Source organism: Rattus rattus, chromosome 2 (assembly GCF_011064425.1).
Source record: "Rattus rattus isolate New Zealand chromosome 2, Rrattus_CSIRO_v1, whole genome shotgun sequence".
Taxonomy (NCBI): Eukaryota; Metazoa; Chordata; class Mammalia; order Rodentia; family Muridae; genus Rattus; species Rattus rattus.
The window spans coordinates 228,162,244-228,188,200 of NC_046155.1; positions in this window are offsets into that span (position 1 = coordinate 228,162,244).

The window sequence follows — 25,957 nt, forward strand, 5'->3', positions numbered from 1 at the left end:
TCAACAAATACCTATTATAAGTTTTGTTAGCTGTGCCTAAAAAAGAACCATTTTGTTTATTGGTTCATCTCATCATTAAACTGCCCCAAAACACAAGAAAACATAAGACATTAAAATGAAATCTAGTTGTCAACCAGACTTGAATTTTGAGTAACTCTTCTATTGGGCAAATGGATATTTAAGGAACTAAATTTAAATCAACTAGATACCTAGGAGAATAAAAAGAGTTTCCACGAATATAAAAATCTCCATGTCTGGTGCCTAAAATGTCCTGGACACTCACTATTTTGTTCAATCAATGCTGGGTTATTCTGGGCTGACTTAGGCCAGCTCCTTGACTGTCTCATTAGAGCCTGTTGCCCTGAGCTACGGCTCAGCTGAGAGAGGGTTGTGGATAATTCTCAGACTGCATGTAGGAAGCACACCTAGAAAGTACAGGCTCCTGAGAAACAAAAGCCCAAGGATTCTGGACTCAGGTTTACCTGAGGAAACCTCTTAGCATTCAGTGAGGTGACGCCCCTCACCTCCCTCCATGTGTGACTTCCCAAACTGAATCGATGCATACACCCAATGAGGCAAGCATTGTTCTCATGCTTGAGAGATGGTAATGGTAATGGGGCAACCACATACAGTCTCTACCATGGTGGACTTGTCATTCTCCCATGAAGCCTTTGGCATGTACATACTGCCACCGCCTAACATCTGTTCCTTCTTTGGGATCGACAGCAAAGGGCCCCAAAAAGAGTGATCAGGTTAGAAGTGAGATGACCCATTTGAGCCCAGGATCTACATCTTACCAGCTGTTCATTTCTTGAAAACCAGAATGTCCTGGGAGGAGTTTGTAAACCAGAGTCCTCTCCATAAAAATGGGTGTGATGCCCACCTTGCAGAGGTTCCAGGAACCTCGAAGGAGGCATTCTGACTACAGAATACACACTCTAGCAACTAGCACACTATAGTCGCTCCAGTAATTGGATTCCTTTATTCATGTTGTTTGAATGGCATGCCTTTGTTACCTTAGAGAAAAGCTAGTTTGGAGGCCTGTCGACGAAGAAAAAACATCTAGGGATAAAGAATAGAGTAAGGAGGTGTCCTCTAAACATACTCTACAACAGAGGCATGCCTTCAGTGATTTCGAGGTAGTATATTGATTGACCTGGAGGGTATTAGCAAAATAAGTAGCCAAGACGTGACTTTGCATTAACTGCAACAGCTTGGGCATATGCCTGTTTCCTTTACTCCATCCTGAGAGGAGCGGAAGTAAGTTACAAAAATAAGAAATGCCAACCTGATCTGTGAATACAGGGATGGGTTGAGGGAGATAGTGGCAACTAACTAGGGGAGTCTGAAAAACACCCCTAAGGAGAACTTCAAAAGTCTCAGAGGATGAAGTAGAGTCAGGGTGCAGGGAAGTAGACCAGAACATGGGAGAGGCCTGAAATTGGGGTGGGATGGGGAGCTTTGGAAGTCTGAGGTGGGAGCAATTAGAATCCCAGGTGCAGCTCCAGTTACCATCCCAGCCCTGTCTGGGTAGCCAAGACGCTGAGCTACCTGCTCCAGGAAGGGTAAACCCCAAAACGCCATTTCCTGAAACCAGCTACAGAATTAGTGAAATTCTACCCAAGTGATGTTGGGCAGGATTTTGTTTTTCAGTTTAGTTTTTATTTTGTTTTGTTTTAGCAAAAAAATTCATACAATGGCAGTGGATAAAGCCAAGGTGGACGCTCCACTCCAGCTTTCCCAACACCAACCCAGGCTGTGGTTGTGCCCCTGGCCTTTCCCCTCTACTCTTGTATTCCTTGTTGCTCATAGAGGGTTCTTTTTCTCTCCATATAGGTCATGTCTCTGGAGTGTTTAGGCTCAGTTTTCTTTGCATAATTCAAGGAACCATATACATCACACTAGGGCCAATTGTATTACAAGCCCTAGGATGACTGTGGAATCCAAATTCAAAGATGCCATCCAATATGGTCTTATCTAATTTGCCGGATTTTGTTTTTTAGGGTTTTCTCGGTTTGTTAGTTTGTTTTTGTTTTGTGTTGTCTTGGATACTATTGTATTCCTGGGGTCAGGGACAGATAGCTTTTTGTTTTCTTTGAAGGAGTCAGTAGATCATAAACTTCCAGGTCTGGCTAGTTACTGTGTCAAGATGGCAGCCAACCCTCAGACAGCCAAGGAGGAAGCAATAAGTCAGCCAGTTTTTCCACAGCCTGCACCCTCCCTGCCCACCAGCACCCCAGGAGATGGAAGATTTCTTCTTGGTTGCAAGGGTTTTTTTGTTTTGTTTTGTTTTGTTCTGTTTTGTTTTGTTTTGTTTTCTTTATTTAAAAAAACTGCCCAGCCCAGCATTTAACATAGAAAAAGCAAAATAAACAGTAACAACGGGGCTGGAGCGATGGCTCAGAGGCACTGCCTACTCTTTCAGAGACCCTGAGTTCAATTCCCAGCAACCACATTGGAGGCTCAGAACTATCCGCAGTGAGATCCGATGCCCTCTTCTGGTGTGTCTGAAGACAGCTGCAGTGTACTCACATACATAAAATAATTAATTATAAAAAACAAACAACAAAAAAAACCCACATATCACTGTGAAATTTCAAAAAAGGGAAGTAGGAGGTCCTAAAAACAGCAAGAAAGGAAAGAAGAGAAGAAGAAGGGAGAGAGAGAGAGAGAGAGAGAGAGAGAGAGAGAGAGAGAGAAACATGAATCCAAATAGCAGTACATTCCATCAGGAATATGAGACATCAGGAAGCAATGACCTCAGGATATAAGGACTGATGATGTCTGAGACTTGTCAGTGGGGTAGAGCAACAACATTAAACTCCTTCTAGAAGCTTCTGGAAGACCCTGTCCAGTAAGATTATAGGAGAAGACTAGGGGTGCAGCTCAGTGGCAGAGCATTTGGCAACACATATGAGACACTGAACTCCATCCCAGCACTACAAACCCAACAGCAAGCAGATTAGAGGAGAAAGTCCTCAGGGTCAGAAGTGTGGCTCAGTATGAGAGGTGCTTGCCTTGCTAGTGTGCAGGCCTGAACTGGATCCGAAGAACTCGTGGGAAAAAAATCCAGTCGGAACAGTGACAGTGTGTGGGTGTAATCTCAGCACTAAGCAGACAGAGATAGGAAACCCCTGGGGCTTGCTGGCCAGCCAGTCTGATCAGCAGACTCCCAGTTCAAGGGTTTAACGAGAAATCCTGTCCAAAAACAACCAACCACAACAGAAAATGGAGAAGCAAGACACCGATGAAAGAAATTGAGGGAGATACAGATGAAGGAAAGAATATTCAAAAATAAATGAAGAGAGGAAAGTGGAGGACAATTGGGGGGGACATCACACACACACACACACACGCATGTGCACACACACATACATACACACAGACACACACAGATACATACACACACATACACGCACATACATACACACACACATACACATACACACAGACACACACACATACACACACACATAGACACACACACACACACACACACACACACACACACACACACACACACACACACACACACACACACACACATATACACACACACACAAACACACACACACACACAAACACACACACACACACATACACACACAAACACATACACACACATACACACAGACACACACACATACACACACACATAGACACACACAGACACACGCACATACACACACATACATACATACAGATACACACACGCGTAGTTTCTGAATACAAAAGAAAACTCCAAGAAATAAAACAGTATAAAATATGGTTATAGCATATACTAAGGAACAGATCCTAAAGTTATATGAATATAATATATAAATATAAACCTAATAGTCACAAGGGCACACTTCTCTCACCTGCCTTTAAAACAGTGATTCTCAATGCCCCTAATGCTTAACACAGTTCCTCATGTTGTGGTGACCCCTACCATAAAATTATTTCATTGCTACTTCATAACTGTAATTTTGCTACTGTTATGAAGTGTGAAGCACAGGATATCTGATACGAGAAGCCCCAAAGGGTTCACAACCCACAGGTTAAGAAGCTCTTGTTTTGAGAATGGCTTGACTAAAGAGTGTGTTACACTGAGTCCCCTGCTGTCCTCACAGAAAACAACACTATCTGAGCACAGCAAAAGAACTGAGCAGCTAGCTGGTTCCACCCAGAGCAAGCATCACGTGGCTTTGTTTTGGATCTCCCTTGAGACTGGCCTTGAATTCCTCAGAATCTCACTGCAGTTCAAGGCTGTCCCAGGCCCCTTTCCCTCCCAGAAGCCCTCGGCTTAGACCCCTTAACTCAGCCTAGACATCTTTGCCAGTAGACAGCGTGCCTTCAAATCCTGCCTGCAGCTTCTGCTTGTCTAAGGACAGGTATTGACGTAATAGAATGAGAGACCAGAAGAAGGAAAACGAAGGGAGAACAAGATAGAGGAGTTAGCTGTCTCTTGTAAGCTGGGCCCAGTGCAGCCCCTGACACAGGCTGGGCTTGCCTGGGTTATGGAGTGAGCCCCAAACGGACCTGGACCACTTAGTAAAACCCCACCGGAAAAGGTCGAAAGAGCAGAGGCAGCAGAGTGCTTGCCTGTCTTGTGTGAGCCTCTGAGTTCCAATCTGCAATACTGAGAAGAAATAAACAGCTTACAGTTCAGAGAGCGGTGCATAGGGATGTTCAATTCTGTTTTATAGAATGAATTATTAGGGGCTGGTTGTCTGTTTTGGTTGGTTGTTTTCTGAGACAGCGTTGCTCTTTGTGTAGCCCTGGCTGTCCCGGAACTCTATCTATAAAGCAGGCTGGCCTCACAGAGATCCACCGGCCTGCCTCTGCCTGCTTCCAGTGCTGGAATTAAAGGTGCACCACCCCCACCTGGCCGTTGCCTGGTTCTTGAGCAAAAACTAAAGGCGATTAATTTTCAGGTTAGTAGATAATACTTAAATGTTCCTGATAGGAAGACAAATAAATAGCAAAATAAATAAATAATAATATAACAATAATAATAATAATAATAATAATAATAATCCCACACTTTATGAGAAAGGAAATGCCAGAAAAAAATTAAGCAAAAAAAAAAAAAAAAAACAACCGAAAGAGTTAAGAACGTTGTCAGGGGAGGGGTGGAAAGGGGTGATACTGGTAGAGAAAGGAGGGGAATGAAACGTTGAGTGTTGCCTGACTTGATATGGGAAGATGCTTATGAAGCTCTCTGGACACTATCCTGATAAGATCACATATTTAGACGTGTTCAGTGAAACTTGTACAAGACCCCAGTGTGATGGCACATGCCTCAGGAAGCCGAAACAGGTGGATATCCGTGAGTTCGAAGCCACATAGGGGGTCTACATAGGGAGTTCAAGGACAGCTAGGGCTGTACAGAGAGACTCATATTAATTAATTGATTGATTGATTAATTAATAGCCCGTGCGGTGTCCCTTCTCCAAATTCCTGCTCAAGCCTGGCCCTTTGTCCTAGGCTCACTTGTCCCTGTTAGGCCTTCAGATTCTAAGCCTCTTTCTCTGCTAGGGAAGCTAAAGATGGAAGCATTCGAACACAGGTATCCTAAGGATACCTGAAGAGATCCCCACTGCATCCCGGTCGTCTCCAGCAGGATTGTCACTTGCTTGCCACCAAGCTTGCTGGCCTCCTTGTCCTGAGACATCACGGGTCCTTAGAGTAGTTAAGTTACTTTCCTTTTGAATGTCTGAGCGGACTGGAGAAATAGGAACATGAAGAAACACAGAGATGACTGGAGGTCAAGCCCACCCGCCTCACCCCCACCCCCACACTCCCATCCCCATCCCCCCTCAGCAGCTGTGAAACTCATCCTAAAGCCACCTGGGTCCTGAGACAGCTGCCACTGACTCCTGCCACATGCCTTCCTTCCTCAGATCTCTAACTGGGTGGAATGCGGGCGGAGTGGCAGAGTGGTGAGTGTGTGTGTGTTTGTATGCGTGTGTGTGTGTGTGTGTGTGTGTGTCTGTGTATGTGTGTGTGTATGTGTCTGTGTATATGTCCGTGTGTGTTTGTGTGCATGTGCGTGTGTGTGTATGTGTCTGTGTGTGTCCGTGTGTGTGTGTATTTGTGTGTGTGTATGTGTGTGTATGTGTCTGTGTGTGTCCGTGTGTGTGTGTTTGTGTGCATGTGTGCATGCGTGCATGTGTGTGTATGTGTATGTATATGTGTGTATGTGTGTTTGTGTTCATGTGTGCATGTGTGCATGTGTGTGTGTGTTTGTGTGCATGTGCGTGTGTGTGTGTGTGTATGCATGTGTATGTGTGTGTGTATGTGTCTGTGTATATGTCCGTGTGTGTTTGTGTATGTGTGTGTGTGTATGTGTCTGTGTGTGTCCGTGTGTGTGTCTGTGTGTGTATGTGTGTGTGTCTGTGTGTGTCTGTGTGTGTGTATTTGTGTGTATGTGTGTGTATGTGTGTGTGTGTCTGTGTGTGTCCGTGTGTGTGTATTTGTGTGTGTGTCTGTGTGTGTGTGTGTGTGTGTGTGTCTGCATGTACGCTCACACGCGCCATTACAAGAGAAGCCTGTGGTCATCCCATTGCACCACAGCCACAGATGGACAAGAGCATTGCCTACTTAAGAGCGTGTGTGTCTATCCAGAATTTCACATTGAGCTGATGAGGTGCTTCCCCGAAGTACAGGAAACATGCTAAATAGTTAGAGCAGCGTCATCTGTATCAAGAAAAATCACAGTAAAAAATACATACAAGAGACCAGAAGCCTCCGGATGCCCACCCACAACTCGACAGCTTAGCGGCAAAGCACGCCAGCTGCTTCAGGCAGAAGCCACCCTGCTCAGCAGTAAACGAAGCACCTACCTGGAGGGTTTTAATGACGAGAACCAATAGCCAGGCAGTCCTTTAACCATCCTTCCATTTTATAGAAGAGTTGCATGCTCACATGTTTAGATATGGAAACTCTCAGGGGCTGGGTGCCTAGCTCACCAGAGCCCATGCAGTATGACCAAGGCCCTGACTTTGGTCTTTGATCCCCAGCCTTGCAAAACAAACAAACACTTGAACACAAGAAAAAGCTGTAATTACAAACCCAGGGATACTTACTTCCTACTGCTGTATTTTCTTTTTCTCCTTTTTTTTTTCTTTCAGTCTTTTCCAGCGCTTTGAAGTCTTGTTTTATGCATAATTTAATATTCTGATTTTTCTATTTAAAATTTTATCAAATGCTCCTTGTACTACTAAAACCTCTTTGTAAGCATCTTTTTTGAAGTCTGTGTAATAGAAGCAACATAATTTCCCCAGTCTTCCTTCTTTGTTGTATCTTTAAAAGTCCCTTCCAATTTTTTTCACATTGGAAATAATGCTATGATGAACTTCCAGTCTGAACGTCTTTGCCCTCGATTCAGATTATTTTCTTCCCCTGCAGTCCCTGAAGTAGAGCTACTCAGTCAACCAACATAAATATTTTTAAGGCTAAGTAAACTTTTTTTATTTAATATTTAATACCGGACTGTTTAGATTAGGTGGGTAAATGGACAAGTTCATAGCCAGAATACGACTTAGAAAAATATCACAAGCACAGGGAAAGCCACTCTGGACTAATAACAGCCCACCTCCCTCAGCTCCCATGGAAACTGTTAATCTAAATTTCTGTTCTCACCGGGGTGTTGTTGTTGCTGTTGTTGTTGTTGTTGTTGTTGTTGTTTTAAGGAATAGAATTTGGACATACAGCCTTGTTCTTAAATGATAAGGGTTCTAGGGTGCAGCCCATTAGGAGTGTTTGTGCCTACAATTTGCAAGCTCTGGCTTCTTTCCTCAGACCTGCAAAAGCAGAGAGATTCTTACCCAGCACTGAGTGTGACCTCTGGATATAGCAGGCACAAAAAGAAAGAGAGAGAGAGAGAGAGAGAGAAAGAGAGAGAGAGAGAAGGAAGGAGGGAAGGAAGGAAGGAAGGAAGAAAGAAAGAAAGAAAGAAAGAAAGAAAGAAAGAAAGAAAGAAAGAAAGAAAGAGAGAGAGAGAGAGAGAAAGAAAGAAAGAAAGAAAGAAAGAAAGAAAGAAAGAAAGAAAGAAAGAAAGAAAAAAAGGCCATTCATTCTTCAAAGTGGTAGCGAGATAACTCTACAAGACTTTGCAAGAAACATATCTTATCACCCATGCTGTTTATCCAAAAGCTATGAGAAGTTCTATCTCTTTATTTTTCCATAAGTTTCCATGTATTTCAAGGAGATTTATATACAGCGTCCATGTGGGGTTTCATGATCCATGCATAAGAGTTTCATTGTGGGGTTGGGGATTTAGCTCAGTGGTAGAGTGCTTGCCTAGCAAGCGCAAGGCCCTGGGTTCGGTCCTCAGCTCTGAAAAAGAAAAAAGAGTTTCATTGATAGTTCCAAGAAAAGATTTTGACCCTCGCTTTATTTTCATTGTTAAAGCAGGTATGTGTGTGCTTGTGGTATTCATATGTACACGTGCATTTTCACATGTGTGTTATATGTGTAGGTATACATGCCTATGTAGGTGCACATGTATGTGCATGTGTATGTGGGCACATGGGCATAGGTGCAAGTTCAGATAGTAGAGGTTGCCACTGGGTATCTTCTCTTGTCTTCGCCTTAACCTAGAGGCCAGAGCTCAGTGATTTGATTAGTCTAGGTAGCCAGCTTGCTTTCCACATCCTGAAACTGGAACTACAAACGGGCTACTACACCCACCAGACTTTTATGTGGGTTCCGGGGATGCGAAGTTTGGTGCTCACCCTTGCAGGGCAAACTCTTTAAGGGTTGGTCCGTCTGCTTAGCCCCCTGACTTTACTTTTAGGTGAAAGTGAACTATTCTAAAGGTGTCAGGCTTGCAATCCTGGCCAGGCTTGTACGTGCTCAACCACATGATCAAAGCAGCTCTACAATTCTCTAACAATTCTCAGGACAGCCTTCCTAAAATGAAGGTGGCCAGACATCTGGACTTGAGATTTGGTGACCTGTAACAAGCAGGTGTCCCAGAATCTCAAGTTGCCTGTGAATATTAGAGACTGAATAGGTCGCGTGTGTTAGAGTTGGAATTTAGCTCCGAAAGGAACTTTAGCACAATCTAGATATGGTCAGTGCTTGTTAACTTTCTTTTTTTTTTAAGATTTATTTATTTGTTATATATAAGTACACTGTAGCTGTCTTCAGACACACCAGAAGAGGGCATCTGATCTTATTACAGATGGTTGTGAGCCACCATGTGGTTGCTGGGATTTGAACTCAGGACCTCTGGAAGAGCAAGCAGTCAGTGCTCTTAACCGCTGAGCCATCTCTCCAGTCCCACTTGTTAACTTTCTTATATCATAAATCAAGACTGAATTCTTCCTAACGGATAGATCCTTGGACTAGGGGATATGCCTAGTTGATAAGTGTGCTTGTGTAGCAAATAATAAAGATCCCCGGCACCACATGGTAATATAGACCTGCAATGCCAGACCTCTACAGGTGTAAGCAGGAGGATCAGAAATTCAATGTCACCCTCTCTATGTAGCAAATTTGAAGCCAGTGTGGGATACATGACACCCTGTTTGGGCAGTGCCAATGCTGGTGATGGTAATGGTGGTGGTAAATACACCATTCTTCTAAAAAGTGTATACGTACACAAAATGTTTCCTGGCATCATGGGATTAAAGACCTCCTTGTCTCTGCTCCATGAACCCTTCTTTAAGAATCCTGTATTAGTGCATAAAGCTGCTAATAGGAAATCCATGGTCTGAATGACTTACATCACGGGAATTTATTCTTCCCGTTCTAGAGGCTGCAAGTCTAAGATGTCAGGTCAACAGCATTGCTTATGTCTGGAGACTTTCCTTTAGGCTTGGAGCTGGCCGTCTTCTTTCTGTATGCTCATGTGTTAATCTTTTCCGTGAGTCTATGTGTGTCCATGTCCTGATGTCGTGTTATAAAGTCACCATTCCCACTGAACTGAAATCCACTAAGATGACCTCATTCTGACACAAGTACTCATTCCAAAACCCCATCTCCACATCAACATATTATTCTGGAAGGGTACCCAATTCAGTCCATAGCAAATCCCCAACCAAATCATGGATCTGCAACCCAGTGAGGTCCAGAGACTTGAACAGCAGATGCAGAACCACGGTTCAGGTATTGTATTACCCAGTCCTCCGTATAGCTCTCCATATGGTTTTGCCTATTTGCCTATTGCCTGGGTGGTGTGTGTGTGTGTGTGTGTGTGTGTGTGTGTGTGTGTGTGTGTGTGTGTGTACACGTGTGTGTGTGTACGTGATGGATGGATGGATGGATGGATGGGTAGATGGATTGGATGGATGGATGGATGATGGATGGGCACTCTTGAGTATATATGAGCTACAGCTCTCATGTGGAGGTCAGAGTCTGTTCTTACCTTTCACCCTGTGAGTTCCAGATACTTAGCAACAAGTACCTGTTGTAGTAGATATTTAATCTTAGTCGGGGTTTCTACCCTCCCTGCCCTTGATCATTTAGTTCCCAGATAAAAGACGCAAGCCTTCCTATTTATAATAAGCCTTCATCAGCATTAGAGCTTGGCATATATCTACCCTTTGAGCTATTAGAATCGACGTCCCTACCAATAACCCCGTTATAACTTACCATGTTCCATCTGGGCCACTCTTAACTCCAACTGGTCAGCCCTCATGGCAATGTCTTCATGACTCACCTACCCCATGGCATCTTCCTCTCTCCATCCTCTCTCTTCCCCCTTGTAGTCTTCCTCAGATCCCAAGTCCGGGAACCAAAGCCCAGCCTATCACTCTTCTGCTGCATCTCTATTTACCAGTTGGGGAACAAAGTTACATAGCAATCTCTTGGGTCTACACTCAGATTCTTTTGTTTCTGGGGGCAACCAGGCCTTGGGGGCCAGTATTTAGCATTGCAATACAAAGAGAAAGACCAAACCTGAACGAGTATCACTGAGCCATCCTGCCAATCCTGAGTCTTACCATTCAAGAATTCTCCCCTTACTACTAGAGGGAGCCTATGTAATTAGCTGCTGTCTTTGGATGTCTTTATTTATGATGATTTAATATCGGGTGTTTTTTTTTTCAAGCAGAAGTTTACTGCATTTTCTGCTTTGTGTGCACACAAGCATGTAATTGGCGTGTGTGTGTGTGTGTGTGTGTGTGTGTGTGTGTGTGTGTGTGTGCTTCCTCTGTTGTTTGCAACACCTCCCAGTTGGGAATCATTTGTACATTTAGTTAATGAGCATTTAACACATTCTCTTTGATGAAGCTGTTAAGTCTGAGCTCCACACAGGCATTCCACCCGACATCTCCCCCGTGCAAGAGCCGTTTGTATTTACCTCTTTTTAACTGCTTAGTGATGGTTTCTCATTTGTTGGCCCAATAGGGAACTAACCTTTAGTCTTCCCTGGGGAAAAAAAAATCAGTGCTTTAGTTTTGTAAGAAAATGCCTACATCTGTATTCCGAGCAGGTCCACTCCGCTGGCAGGCTTTCATGTTCACCAAACAAAATGAACGGCAGGCAGAACAAACATTTCAGAGTCACCTTAACTGGCCCTGCCAGTGGAAGCCACAAACAATCCAGAACTGTGGGCTTTTGCAAGAACAAATAGCAAATCTAACACCTGCGGGCTCCACCGTCAGCAAGGTTTCCTGGATTTAATTATGGCTTGATCTCTAGAAAGGGAATGTGTGTCGAGTGTGTTTTTCAATCACTTAGAGAAGGCAGAGTAGGCAGAAGAGTGGCCCTGGGATTTGCCCATAAGATGAGCCCCCCCCTTTACCATTACCACATCTGGGAAACGTAGACTGTTCCAAAATGAAGACTTAACCAGAAGCAGCATACATGGGGCTTTAAAAATCAGGTATTTAAAACTGAACATAATTGGAAATCTACAAGGAAGTGGCAGGAAAAGATTCAGCCAAATATTCATCTTCGCACAAAACTGGAAGCCATCTCTCAGCTTAAAAACACCTTCTCACTTCATAAATTTGCGGTGTGCATACAGGGACAGGCAAGTGTGCCAGGGTGTGGAGGACAAAGGATAACGTTTTGAAATTACTTCTCAATGTATACCTTGTTTGGGCCCAAGTGTATATCCTACGCCAGGCTCGCTGGATCATGAGCTTTTAGCCAATACTCCTGGGAATGTTGTGATGCGAACCACCACATCCAGTTTTTAAGTAGTCTCCTGGGATTGAACTCACGTCATCAGACTTATGTGGCAAGTCATTTGACCCACCAAGCCATCTCTCTGACCTCCAACCCCTGGAACCACTGCATTCATTCTTGTCTGCTATATTTGTGCCCCTCGATCATCTTTCTGTGAGTTCAAGAATATTTTAATTCTGCAGGTTTCTACCTCTCAGTAAACTCGACGTCAGTCTTCAAGGCAATATAGAGACATGCACAGAAAGCACATTTCTGAACAAGTGCTTATGCGTGTATGTACGCGGACACACACACACACACACACACACACACACACACACACACACACACACACACAACTTTCGGTCTACTTTAAGGCCAGAAAGATGGGTCTTGGTAGTAAGTAGATTAATAGTGAGCATAGTGCACTGACAAAATCATCTATAGCCAAGTCTGGTTACCAAACAAGACACATTGAGTTTACCATTTGACCTTCAGACTGCTAGGAAGTCAGTCAAGAGTCTTGTGCAGGCACAATATAAGGGCATCCCTGCCCTCCCCTTTGCTTCTTACCCTGCCAAAGAAGGACAGAGAAAAGGAAGACAATCTGCAGTGTCAAGTACTAGGGAGCATTCCTAGCTCAAGTCACCTAGTCCATTGTGAGTGCATGATGGGAAATGGAAGGGACAGGCCGGAGTTGCCATTCTTGACTCAAGGTGGAGCAAGGGTGACTCACCCTATGCAAACAATGTGGGTTGGTTTTCCCTTGCTGAAGACATGATTGACCCAAACCTCCCTGATTCTAAACTATGTCACTGCCTCCAGAGCTTCCTCTCACTTCATTTTCTGTCATCGCCGTCCTTTTCTATGGCGTTGGGATAAAGGGCAGTAGAGTAGTAAGAAGGCAGACTCATCCCTTGTCTGTCTGCAGGCCTGGAGTGCATCTGTCTGAAGCAGGTCCTATGGGGAGCCTTAGTGGTCACCACTGGTGGCCTTTGCCACAGGTAAATGTGCTTCTTGATGAGACCAGACAGCTTCAGAGATCTAGATGAAAATTGCTGACACCAGTAAGGTGGAGACAGAAGCCATCCCTTACACTGTTACGGCCAAGAACCTGAGTTGTATAGGTCACGGGCCCTGGGGGAGACCCACGACTATGACTCTGACAAATAGACATAGAAGCAAAATCCCTCCTCAAGATGCATTGCTGTACATCTTATAGTTCAATGCTCAGCCCATGTCAGAGAAGCTTCTTCTTACAGATGATAATTAGCGCACACAACCACGAATGGACCGTGTGTGGGAGTCTTTGGAACACTCAGCCCTAAATGGAACTCAGCCCTAAACGTCACAGCCCTGACCTCAGGGTTCAGGGTCTATGTGGAGGAGAGAGTGTGAAGATTGTAAACGTAGAGGTGGTGGTGGTTGGTTACAGAAAACAGTGGTCTCCAGGCACAATAAGACAGAAAGACCCACAGAGACTGTGACAGACATCCGACCTGGACAAGCTTAAGCAGGCAAAAGTTCAGCATAGCGGGGCAGAAGTGGGCACAGAGTCCCATCCCTGCCTAAGGAAGTATTGGCATTAGATGGCTGCAGTGAGCAGGAAGTCTTGTTTTCTTGAATGGAGCTACACCTGGTATAGCCACCAAACTCCAGGACAGGCTCCAGGCCCGGGAGTTGACTGACACAAACTGGACTCTATAGCTTTTTGGTTTTTGAGGGGAAGGGAGTGGGCACTGTTTGTTTTCCTTTGTTTTTAAAGAGAGGGAATTTGAAGCTGAGTGTTCAGAGATGATCTGGGATGAACTGGGGGAGGAGGATGAACCTAATCAAAATATATTGTGTAGATTTCTCAAAAATATAAATTAAAAGATTAAAAAAGAAGAAGAAGAACAGGGAGGACTGGAGAGATGGCTCAGTGGTTAAGAGCACTGACTGCAAGTCCATAGGTCCTGAGTTCAATTCCCAGCTACCACATGGTGGCTCACAACCATCTGTAATGGGATCTGATGCCCTCTTCAGGTGTGTCTGAAGATAACTACATACATAAAATAAATAAATCTTTAGAAATAAAAAGAACTGGGAATTGAGAGTGAGGATGTAGATAAGCTGATAGAGTAATTGAGTATCATTCATGAAGCCCTAAGTCCAACCTGTAACACCCTAAAAACGAATCAGGATAGACACATCTGTAATCCTGTTACACAGGAAGTGAAGGCAGGAGGGTTAGAAGTTCAAGGCCATCTCAGAATTACTTGAGACCTGGTCGCAAAGGGAGAAAAAAGGAACTGATAGTTAATTTTTTTTAAAGGTCTTGTAGATTTAGTCTAAAAGAGCCAACAAGATGGTCCAGCTGCCAAAGCCTTCAGATCGATGGCCTGAAACCTGGAAGGTGATCGTCGGGCCTGAGCTTCTAGGAGAAAACACTCCCACATCCACACTGAGGCACATGAAGGGCCTGTACACACATACACACACAAATAAATAAATGTAACCTATTTTTTAGTTTAAAAGATGAAAGATATAAGAGGGAATTCTTTCTTTGTGCTCGCCAGACTCTGCCTTATCCTTGGCTGGTCTGTGTCACGCCATTCCTAGCACTTCCTGTCATTACTGTTCATAACTGCTCAGCTACACGGTGCAGAAATGACCATAACACTGTCATGTTTCTATAGGATACAGGGTGATTAGGACAATTTCCTGGCACTGCTTCTCTTTAATGCTATTTTTAGAACATTGTTTGACAGACATCTTCAACTCTTTCTCCTACTGAGGGGTGAATCTCAAAATAAAAATTCAAGGATCCATGACTCAGTGGTAAAATACTTGCCAGCGTATGAAAGGCCCTGTGTTTGATTCCTAGTACTGCAATTAATCAGTCAATTAATTAATTTAAAACACTTGAAATGATATTGTCACTCTTTGGTCCTTGTGTTGCAGACTCAATGGGAAGTCTTTAGAATACCTTATGGGGTCTGACCCATGTGGTCACATCTCAGAGCAGGTAACCCTGAGGACCAGCCTCTCAAAACCATTTTCAAACACTAATAATCAATTCCGGAAGATGTCACTCTGAGAGGAGTGACAATTCCAATGTGGGAGATTTCCTTACTGCTGTCTCTTACCACCCACGGCTAAAACTGTTGCTTGAACTGTTTCCCTCTCTTTCCTTGATTCGAATGCAAGACACTCTGAAGTCTGCTTTGCAAGATTGTAGATTATAACAGCAAAGAAATTAGCGTCTGATTTCCATAAGAAACGTCAGGAGGGACCTTGCAGAGCTAACAGCCAGGTTTCTCCTGTGGTCTTTTACCTGTAATTCTCATTAGTTCCAATAATGGCAGAATTCAGCAATGATTGTTCAGGCTCCTGAGAATCCTCAGAGAAGAACTATCGCTGAGTTTATAAGCTCGAGTTTCCCCTCACTGAGAAGCCTTAAAAGAACAGAGACCAATAGCAATTGTGTCCAGTGCAACAGAATTTCTGCTAAGGTGAGGCTGGGGGCCATTCTCTGTGTTTAGTCAACTGAAGCTGATTTGGGAAGCCAGGGGAGTTTGTTTCTATCCGTCAGTCTTCAGAATTCTTCTTTCTGTTAACTTTTGTGTGGTATTTTCTTTCCCACCTCCTTTTAAAAAATATATCTGTATTTTTATTAGACACAACTAGCTGTAGGTATCAGTGGATTAGAGTGAAACATTTCAGTATACAGCTGCAGTGTGTAAACAGCTCAGGGTAATTAGAACCTCTTCACCTCAACTATGTATCCTTTTCTTGTATTGGAAACATTCAAGATCTTCTCTCCTGCTTTCTCTAAAACACTCGGCAATTTGTGATGAACCATAATCTTCTACTATGCTCTAGATCATCTGACATCACCCACCTAACCCTGCTTCCTTTTTTCCCTTCCTTGTCAAAAATCACAGGTCACAGGGCATTTGAATTCGACTCCGACTACACTTCATCTCGCCTTTGCCTTTTCTTTCCTATAACACTTGCACCCAAGTGTCCCTTTCTGCATCTAGAATTGAGTTGCTTTGACTAAAGACACTTCAAACAATCTGTGAACAGTGGTGTGCACCAGTAATCCAAGCATTCAGCAGGTAGAGGCAGGAAGATCAAGAGTTCAAGGTCATTCTTGGCTATATAAGGAGTTGGGAGCCAGTCTGAGTTATATGAGGCTCTGCATTGGGGTAGGAGAGAGAGAGAGTATCAGTAACTGAATCCCCTCCCACCCCGACACTCCGGTTGTGAGGACCAATAATCTCAATTTGGTTTAAACCATTATGAATATCTGGATAATATTGGATGACATTATCAAAGAAAACCTATCTAAATTCCCACCGGCGACACTCACTTCTGTAGGGCGCTTCTCTTTTATGCCTAAGTGCCATGCAACATAATCATTATATACATCGTTAAGTCGCTGTCAGATTAACTTCTTGACTTTATCTGATGACACTTATAAACACCATATGCATGCGCACTCTGGCTCTCTGAGACTTGCTGCATACAAATCGGTCATCTACCGAGAAGATTCCCACTCCCCGAAGTCCATAAGGTCAGTGCATTTCTACCAAAGGAAATGCGGGACCAAAGCCTGGTAAACGGAATTATCATCCTCTTTTTCCATAGGGATGTATCATCACTGACTAACTAGGACTAGGACATGGTTGTCCTTGCTCCAAGCAAAATCGGTTGAACCTAACTTTTAAAGGGCTGAAAGATTAAAGTAAAGAGGAAGCTGGACTGAGGGGGGGGAGCAGAAAGCAGCACTGCCTTCTTTCAGCCTCTCTGGCCTCAGTGTTCAGATCTGTGATATGGTTCCTGCGTCATGGGATTGGTTAGGGACTAAATGGAGTGATGAGAAAACTGTCTAATCAGTACTCAAGACTGTCATGTATATCTCACTGAGGTCAAAAGGAGCAAAAATCAGGGCTGGGAGGAAAAGCACAGCTTTTTTTTTTTTTTTTTTTACAAGTGTTCTTTGTCAGTGTGATTCTTTTTTTGTTGTTGTTGTTTTGTTTTTTGTTTTTTGTTTTTTTTTTTCCGGAGCTGGGGACCGAACCCAGGGCCTTGCACTTGCTAGGCAAGCGCTCTACCACTGAGCCAAATCCCCAACCCCTGTCAGTGTGATTCTTATTGTTGCTAGTTTCCCAGGGGACTCTGGGGGCTAAGGTAAAACAAAACAACAAAACAAAATAAAACAAAAACAAAAATTGGAAATTTCAGACTTGAAGGAGCCAAGAAAAACTGATACTAGTATCTAAGAGAGTTTGGTTACATTAAATTCTTTCTGAACAAAAGAGCAGCTAGCAAGCAAGCATTTTAAACACCTGGCACACAAATCAGGCAGGGTGTAGGGGGGGAAATTGGGGATGGTGGGGGGGTATTAAAAAACAATGAATTGGGACAGGAAAGAACTAACTGTGGGGATGTACTTAGTGGAATGCCTTCTGGTGTGACTCAAGAGTAGAAGTCGGGCAGAGCTGCCTCCTGGAATCCTCTTTTCACAGACTTTCACAGACTCACACAGCCGGAAGAGACAGTTCAATCTGGAGTCTTGTTGCTTGCCCCGGGGGGAACTATGTAACTAATCCATCCACTTTGAATTCCTAGCCAGTTTAATTTTTTTTAAAAGATTTTTTAAACCACCGTGTTCCCAAATCCTGGGCTGATCTGCCATCCAGCACAAGCAGAGACTGACAGAGCTATCTCAGGGCTCCCTCTTGCAAAACCCCAAGTCACTTCTTTCTAGGACATGGGCTAATGGAGCCTTCCACAGACATGTGGGAATAGGAATATTAATTCAGCCATTAGCATCACTGGGCCTCGAGGCACTTGCAGGTGGTCTGTACTGGCCTGTGGGGCTCTTCACTGATAAAAATCGCCATTGGGAGAGGCTCTGCCCCCTGGGTGGTGTGAAGGACACACTGCTCAGATATCAAGTCCCATGGGAACTCAGTCACCTAGGATGTGGTCAAAAGCTCTGACAGCTCTACTGTCCCAGTAAATGAGCCCTGGAGCCCAGCAATGGGGACGAATGATATGCCAATTCCATTGCTCATAGATTCTACACCAAGTCTTTAAAAGCAGCAATGAGGAGTGAATCAGATCCACCATGATCTACAGAGAACCTTAGTCCAGCCAGACCATCCAGAATAACTCAGCCACAGAGGGACCTGCTGATGGGTATGAACCAAACCCTCCAGGAGGCCAGCAGTGCTGGGACTGGCCCCGCAGACCTTCTCAGAACCACAGCTCTCCAGAAGCAGAGCTTGGTGGACATTGTACTTTTCCTGACTCTTTGCATACATGCCTCCGACCCCCAGGAAATCAGCAGCCAATGATGCATCTTCAAGCCGTTTGCACTTCCTGAGCGATGGATTTGGGATGGTCTTGACGGCCTTACTTTTCTCCTTTCCAGAGTGTAAGTGAAGTGAACCGTCTCAAGGGATTCACTGAAGTCTGCAGATTAATGTCTAACCCCAACGCAGGCTGCACTGGGAAGGATGTAATCTTTACTCTTTCTCTGGAGCTGGAGACCCAGCTCATCCCAGAAAGGGAAGAGAATTAGAAATCGCACTCACCACTACTGGTGCCCCATCTGTCTTCCCTAAAATCTGCATATTAGCATCTGTACTTTGTCCACAGGGTACCACATCACTAAACATGCTGCCCAGTTCTCTGCCAATTACCTTGTAGGTTGCTGTAGGGCGGTCATGCCAGCTGTCCTTGTAAGGATAAACAATAAAGGCTCTATGCGCTCATTGGACTTGGGAGACACTGGTTACATTAATATACGTTGTGGACATTACCAATCACTGGGCAGCTAGAGAGACCTAAAGAAATGTCCCCTTGCCTGATATGGGTGGGCCATGTTGTTTCACGGAAAACCCTATGAGTTACGGTAGAGCATCGGTTCTCAACCTGCAGGTCACAACTACCAGAAAACGTAAGTATCCAGTGGTAGGAACCCACAACCACAAATTTATTTTCGTTGCTATTTCATAATGATGATCGTATTATTCACTGAGCAGTGTCTCAGTTCCTAAGACCATTGGAAATGTCTTTTCTGATAGTTGTGACCCACAGGTTAGGAACCACTGCAATAGAACCTTGGTATGGTTCATGAAATCCAAGCAGTGCTTCTAGCTTCTGAAAAACAGTAGTATGTCAGTATCTGCCATACCCAGACCGGTTCTACCCCAGAATTTGGGGGACACTGATCATTCATGTTTCTGGACTGATGCACTTTTAACTCCGTAGACAAATTCGTTTCCATGGTCATGTGTTTGCAGATGTATGACTAGCCACAAGAGAAAGCAGGCAAGAATTTAAATGATGCCACACAGTCAGAAAACTGTCACAGGGCCAGGGGACTCTGATCAGGGCTAGAGATCAAAAAAGCCAGTTTAAAGCAAAGACCAGTGGCAAATTAAAAACTGACTGCTGGGCTGGAGAGATGGCTCAGTGGCTAAGAGCATTGACTGCTCTTCCAGAGGTCCTCAGTTCAATTCCCAGCAACCACATGGTGGCTCACAACCATCTGTCATGGGGTCCGATGCCCTCTTCTGGTGTGTCTGAGGACAGCTACAATGTACTTACATACACGAAATAAATAAATCTAAAAATGGCTGGAAACAGACTTCAGAGTCAGTTCACAAATCCCACCCCCTTACCTTAGTGACTCAAAGACACTGACCTAACCACCTCACCTTCCTGGAGAGGATAATGGGAAGGTCCTTCTCACTACAGAGAAGTCCAAATGGAAAGATAGCACTAGGTCCTTTCTCACCAGGATGCAGAGAATTAACAACTAGTTATACACTTGCCCAGCACCTGCCTAGAGGCTTAAAGTCCTTGATACACAGTTGCTACTGCTCTTTTTGGTATTGCTTCTACCAATTTAAGGACTGCATTTCTTGCTAATGCATGGCCCACGTTTACAAATAACTCTTTCTGGGGGTTGGGGATTTAGCTCAGCAGTAGAGCGCTTGCCTAGCGTGCGCAAGGCCCTGGGTTCGGTCCCCAGCTTTGAAAAAAAAAAGAAAAGAAAACAACAAAAAAAAACAACTCTTTCTGAGCAGCTGCTCTGAGCTGCGGACCTCAGCCTGTGTGGTTCCATCCAAGGCTGTAATTTGTCACAGGGAAAGAAGGTAGCACAAAATAATTGCCTGGAATGTTTGAATTGTGTTTGCATCATGCTGAATTGGGGTGGGAGGAAGCACTGGGATAAAACACCAATTTTCTCTCTAAAGCACCTCAACAGCTTGGTAGGGTTTTCTAGCCTCTGTGCTATGCACTGACATTTCCCTTTTCCGAAGAGTGTGAGTTGTAAAATCTTAGCGCAGTCACTTACTATCTGCATCGAATCGGGTTCCCACTCCTAATGCGGGCAGCACAAAAGTTCATCAATGCCTGCTGAGTCCTTTCTACTGATCAATCTCTCTCCTTCTCGAGCTTGCTCTCCAAATTTGGAACCCTCTCTCGTTCCCCCAAATTTGCCCTTTTCTGCAGAGAAAAAGCCAAAAATAAACAAATCACTAATAAGGTCCTTTTCCGAGCAAGATGGATACATTGTTCTTTCGATGACTGGAATCCACCTTCTGATTTCTGCTCTTAGCTTTTCCCTTGAAGGAGAAAAAGGGGTGGGGGAAGAAACATGCAACGACACTCAAAGAAATTCTTTTTTGATTCCTCTTTGTGCCCTGGAAACTGGGTACCCATGTCATAGAGCATGGCACCATCTTCCTGGTGACCTACGGCATGTTCAGACAACACTGATGCCAGCAAAGCTAAAGAAAAGCCTGGTCCTTGCATAAAGTCTAGTCCACCAAATGAGAAATGGCTCCCAGCATTTCTACCAGGTCTCTCTACCAGGGCACTGCACAGGTGGAGGCTACATGGTGACAGCAGCCCAGGATTCACATGGTGGGCAGCAGCAGCTGCTCCACTGGCCACACCTCCTCCCTTAGTAAGACCATCCACTGCCAGCATTCTAGGAGTCTGGACTGTGTTCTTCTGCTCCAGCCCAGTGAAGACATAACATCATTTGTTGTTGCTGCTATTGTTGTTGTTGTTGTTGTTTTTACCCCCTCTGCGAATGTTGGGAGTCTTAATTGCTCATTTTTCCAGGACAAAAAATGTGAAATTCTGTAATATTCATATATTTATGTGTATACTATGATGCAGTGAGATAGAGAGATGATAGGTAGACAGACAGACAAGACAGATAGACATATAGATGTCACCTATATTAAGCCTTTTGCTAGTTGCCATTAAGAGCTGCTGAAGCTGCTGGAGAGATGATGAGATGGCTCAGTGGTTAAGAATGCTTACTGCTTGAGGTTGGGGATTTAGCTCAGTGGTAGAGCGCTGCCTAGGAAGCGCAAGGCCCTGGGTTCAGTCCCCAGCTCCAAAAAAAAAAAGAACCAAAAAAAAAAAAAAAAAAAGAATGCTTACTGCTTTTACACAGGACCTGGGTTCAGTTCCTCGTACCCACATAACTCACAACTCTGTAATCCCCGTTCCAGGGGATCCGATGCCCTCTTCTGGTCTCTACAGGCACCAGTCACACACACATTACAAAGACATGCATGCAGACAAATATGCACATAGAATTAAAATGAATACATTGTTTTTAAAGACCTGCTGGAAATTCTTGTAATTTTAAAAGAGAAAATACTTGCTAGAATACTGATTTCCATGTAATAGCTTTGCATACCTCAATCCATGTTTTACTTTAAGCTAGTAGTGTTTGATTGGTATGCACGATGCTCCCCTTGTTTTACAGCAGTCTACCTGTTATAACCAGACCACCATGGCGCTCTGAATGTGCCCAGTGGCATCTGAATACTTCCTTCACTATCTCCTGTAACTGGACAGGCCACACGCTACTTCAGAGCTCCATTTTAGAGAAAATTAATCCTCTGTAGAATTGAGCAGCAGGCTCGGCAACGGCTTTAAATGATTATCTGTCAGACTCTCTAGACAGCAGACCTGGACCCGCAGCCTTCCTGAGTGTTTCTGTTCTGAGTGTCACCTCCTCCCCTGAGACATGTCCAGCATCTACTGAATTGAACTGAAGCAACTCGAGGAAGGAGTTAGGAACAGGGGAAGGAAGAGAGAGTTTTCTCAGCACAAAGCACTAAGAGGAAAAGTTTGCATGCTCTACCAAAGTACTGTGCCCCTCAGCACCAACATTTGAGTATTGCTTAAAGGGTCCGAGGCTTTCCACGGCATGTACAATACACAAATCTCCATGTCTGTGAAGGCAAAGGCCAAGAGCCAAAGGTCTGCAGTTGTGGTTGCTCTTAACAAATACATGAGGTTATATTGATCCCACCAAGCAAGAATAAGACCACTGCCACAGTTTTGAAGCCAAATTTGAAGCAAACTTTATTAAAAACTGGCCAAGACAATAAATACTGATCGAGTCCATACCAGAGATTCCCAGAGAATGGCCGTGACTTACAATATTCAGATACTTACAAAAGCAAACCTCACAAGACTACATACCTCCCACCTCTGTCCAATCAGGGCAAGCATACATCGCGACATACTTCCTGCCTATATCTCTCCAGCCTGCATATGATCAAGCACATCTTGTACAGTTAGAGCAACCAACGTTGTTTATAGAAGTGAAAACATGTGGCTTATTGTCTTACATAAACAGCCTCCAGCACTATAAGAAGTTATATGTCCTTGGTCAAGTACGGCTTAGGGGTTAGAAGTATTTTTGTTTTATAGATCTATTAAGCACAGTAACTAAAGCTTAGAATATAATTTCAGTCCTTATAGTTAACCTGGCACAAGAAAGGTCTTTGGGGGGGGTCTCTTTTGCTTCATTAATAACATTTTTAGTATTTCCACAAGGGTAGCCCATGCCTCAAGAAGTGGAAGGAATTTTTGGAAGAACACCCTAGTGAAGGACTGTAATGTGGGACACAGGCATTTGGTTGGTCAGCATGGAGAGGAAAACTCTAGACCACAGTGTGCACAGCTTCAGGGAACCTCTAATCTCAGGAAGCACAAAGGAGCAGCCCCAGGGAGCATCACACCAGGGCCTGAGTAAGAAAGTTGTTGTCCCCCACCCCCTTTGTTTGTTTATTTACGAAGATAAGACAGCTCAGATTGAGGACACTGTTAGAGGCAAGTTCCAGGCTTTCTTTAGAGCTGCAGCTGTCAAAATTAGAAAAGAATATATTATATGTGACTGGGGAGATTGCTTAGTGGTTAAGAGCACTGTCTGCTCTTCCAGAGGTCCTGAGTTCAATTCCCAGCAACCACATGGTGTCTCACAACCATCTGTAATGAAATCTGGTGCCCTCTTCTGGTATGCAGGCATACATGCAGGCATAAAGCTGTCTGATGTATACATAATAAATAATTTTTTAAAAAATAGAATATATTATAGGATGTTCAGGAAACTATGAGATGTGTGTGTATACAGATGTGTGTGACTGTGTATATATGTATATGTACACACATGTAAAATTATAGGTGTGTATGTATGGAAAGAGAGAGTGCAATATTTAGGCTAGAACTATGCCAAAAATGTACATTTATCTGTCCATCCCCATAAAGCAGCCATTTAATAAAATACTACTACCTTTGATTAAAAATTATGTGATTATAAATTGCTAGTTTTAAGGAAAATGGTCATTAGAACAGACTGTAATTTCAAACACCATAATTTCTCTTTCTGTCTGAGGAAGGTTCTCTGGACCACATCGAGGACCTTGCATTAGTCAAGGGCCCTAGCGTTGAGCTGCTAACATCGCAGCCTTTATATAGTATCTCAGGTGGTAATTTTCCACTTTAAACAAATCTGTGAGTTTGCTGTCGGGGAAGCAATTAGGTGAGGCTTTTCTCTTGAGTTGAAGTATCATTAAGTGCTCCATAAATAAAAGCCTCCAAAAGCATAGCATGCTTCTGAACTACTTTAAGCTTTTAGAAGTAAATTCTTGTTGAGCCTCTCTGCTCGATGCCCAACACTGGTGATGAGCTGTGGAAAACAAACGGAAGAGAATAAAGTGATCACCTCCGCCTTCTGGAGACAGACTCTAGAGACAGTTTCCTGAGAGAATGTGTAGATCTTTAAGCAGAGCCATAGACAACAGAGTCGTGATACTGTGTGGAGAAAGTCCACCTTATAAGGATTTCCGTTCTGAATGGTTTTAGGGCTGGCATTGATTTTTATTTATTGATGTCGATAGAATTATATATCCTGATCGTGGAATTCCTTCGCAGAGGTCTCTGAAGTCTTATGCCTGAAAATTATATAAAAACTAGGAAGCCTTTGGGTGGGGCTGAGGATGTAACCTGGTTGCAGACTGCTTTCCTAGCATGTAGGAGGCCCTGGGTTCATCCCCTGCAGGGCATAACAACTATGCACTGTGTCCCAGGCCTATAATCCCAGCACTATGGGGGTGCAAACAGGATAATGGATCTTCAAGGTCATTGGAGACTACTCGTGAGTTTGAGGCTAGCTTGGGCCATGTAAGACCCTGTCTTTAAGAACTCAAAATAAAATTAAATTAAAAAATGACTTTAGGGTGAAAGGTAAAATTAAATTAGGAGGGTATAAGAAAACTTGTCACAAAGTCCCAACTCTAATCCAAACATATGTCAAATAAAATAGTCAGTTCTTCTCCCTGCATTTCCGGGCATACGTTTAGAAACAGAAAATGTGGTGGAGATCTTGGGAAGGAAGCAAAACTGAAAGTCCCTGGTGGAGAACACCAGTGCAGCACAGGGAGGCTCTTATCTAAAAGTCAATAAAGGGCAGGGGGTGGAGAAAAATTAGCTGTTTGCCGTGTCTACATCACCATACTTGCTATCAGAAGAGACTTAGTAGCTCGACTACCATGGATGAAAACCTAAATACAGTTCCAAGAAATGGACTGATTGATGGGTCGTCTTTCGTTAGTCTGATCAGTCTCGAGAGTCACAAACATTCTCATGACTCCTATTGTCTGTAGCAGTAAACCCAAGGCCACTGAGTCAGACCTCTCTGGGCCTAGCATGTGCTTGCCTCCTCTCTAGTATCCTCAGAGTGGTCAGATCTCTGACAGGGCCCCAAATACAGACATGGCTACCAAAACTAAACTAAACTGAACCTGTGCGTCCCAGAAAAACAATTCTGTTCTTTCATGTAGAGCGAGGAATCAAGCTGAAGCTAGAATTTCCAGATCCCCAGAGTGGCTCTGGGCATCCTGTAATCTGTAACTCCAGGTTGTCAGGAGACTAAGGCAGCAGCAGTTTCAGGAGTCCCAGGCCAGGTAAAACAGCAGAGCAAGCCCCCCTCAAAAACATAAACAACAACAAACACATGGAAAGACACACAGAACCAACCGGCCAACTAAACCAACAAAACCCCCATTATAACCAAAGTCTTAACTCCGATTTTTTTACTTCAAAGAGTAAAGGATGATGAAAAAATCCTTCTTTATTAATAGAAATGTTACTAGGGAACTCTGGGTCTGTTTTGCAGGGAGCCTGGGATCTGTTCTGCAAAGAGGAGCACAGGGTCTGTCTTGTAGGAAGCACAGCTCTGTTTTTCCCGGAGCATGGGATCTGTTTTGAAGGTTCTTATTCTTACAGACGAAAGAATTTAAAAATCCAGTGCTCAAAGAAATGCTAGGATATATGTCCTGGAGTTTGAAAAAGAAGAAAAATCACTGACAGGGGCAGTCACACTGATGACCTCAGCAGTTGCCAAGGGGGTGGGGAGGGAGAACTAGAGGAAGACAGGAAGCTATGCTTTGGGGTTAGAGTCTGGGAGAGCAGTCAGGCTCAGCAGTGGTGGTCTGGAGTCAGAGGGAGAGAATGCCCAGAATGTCAAGGT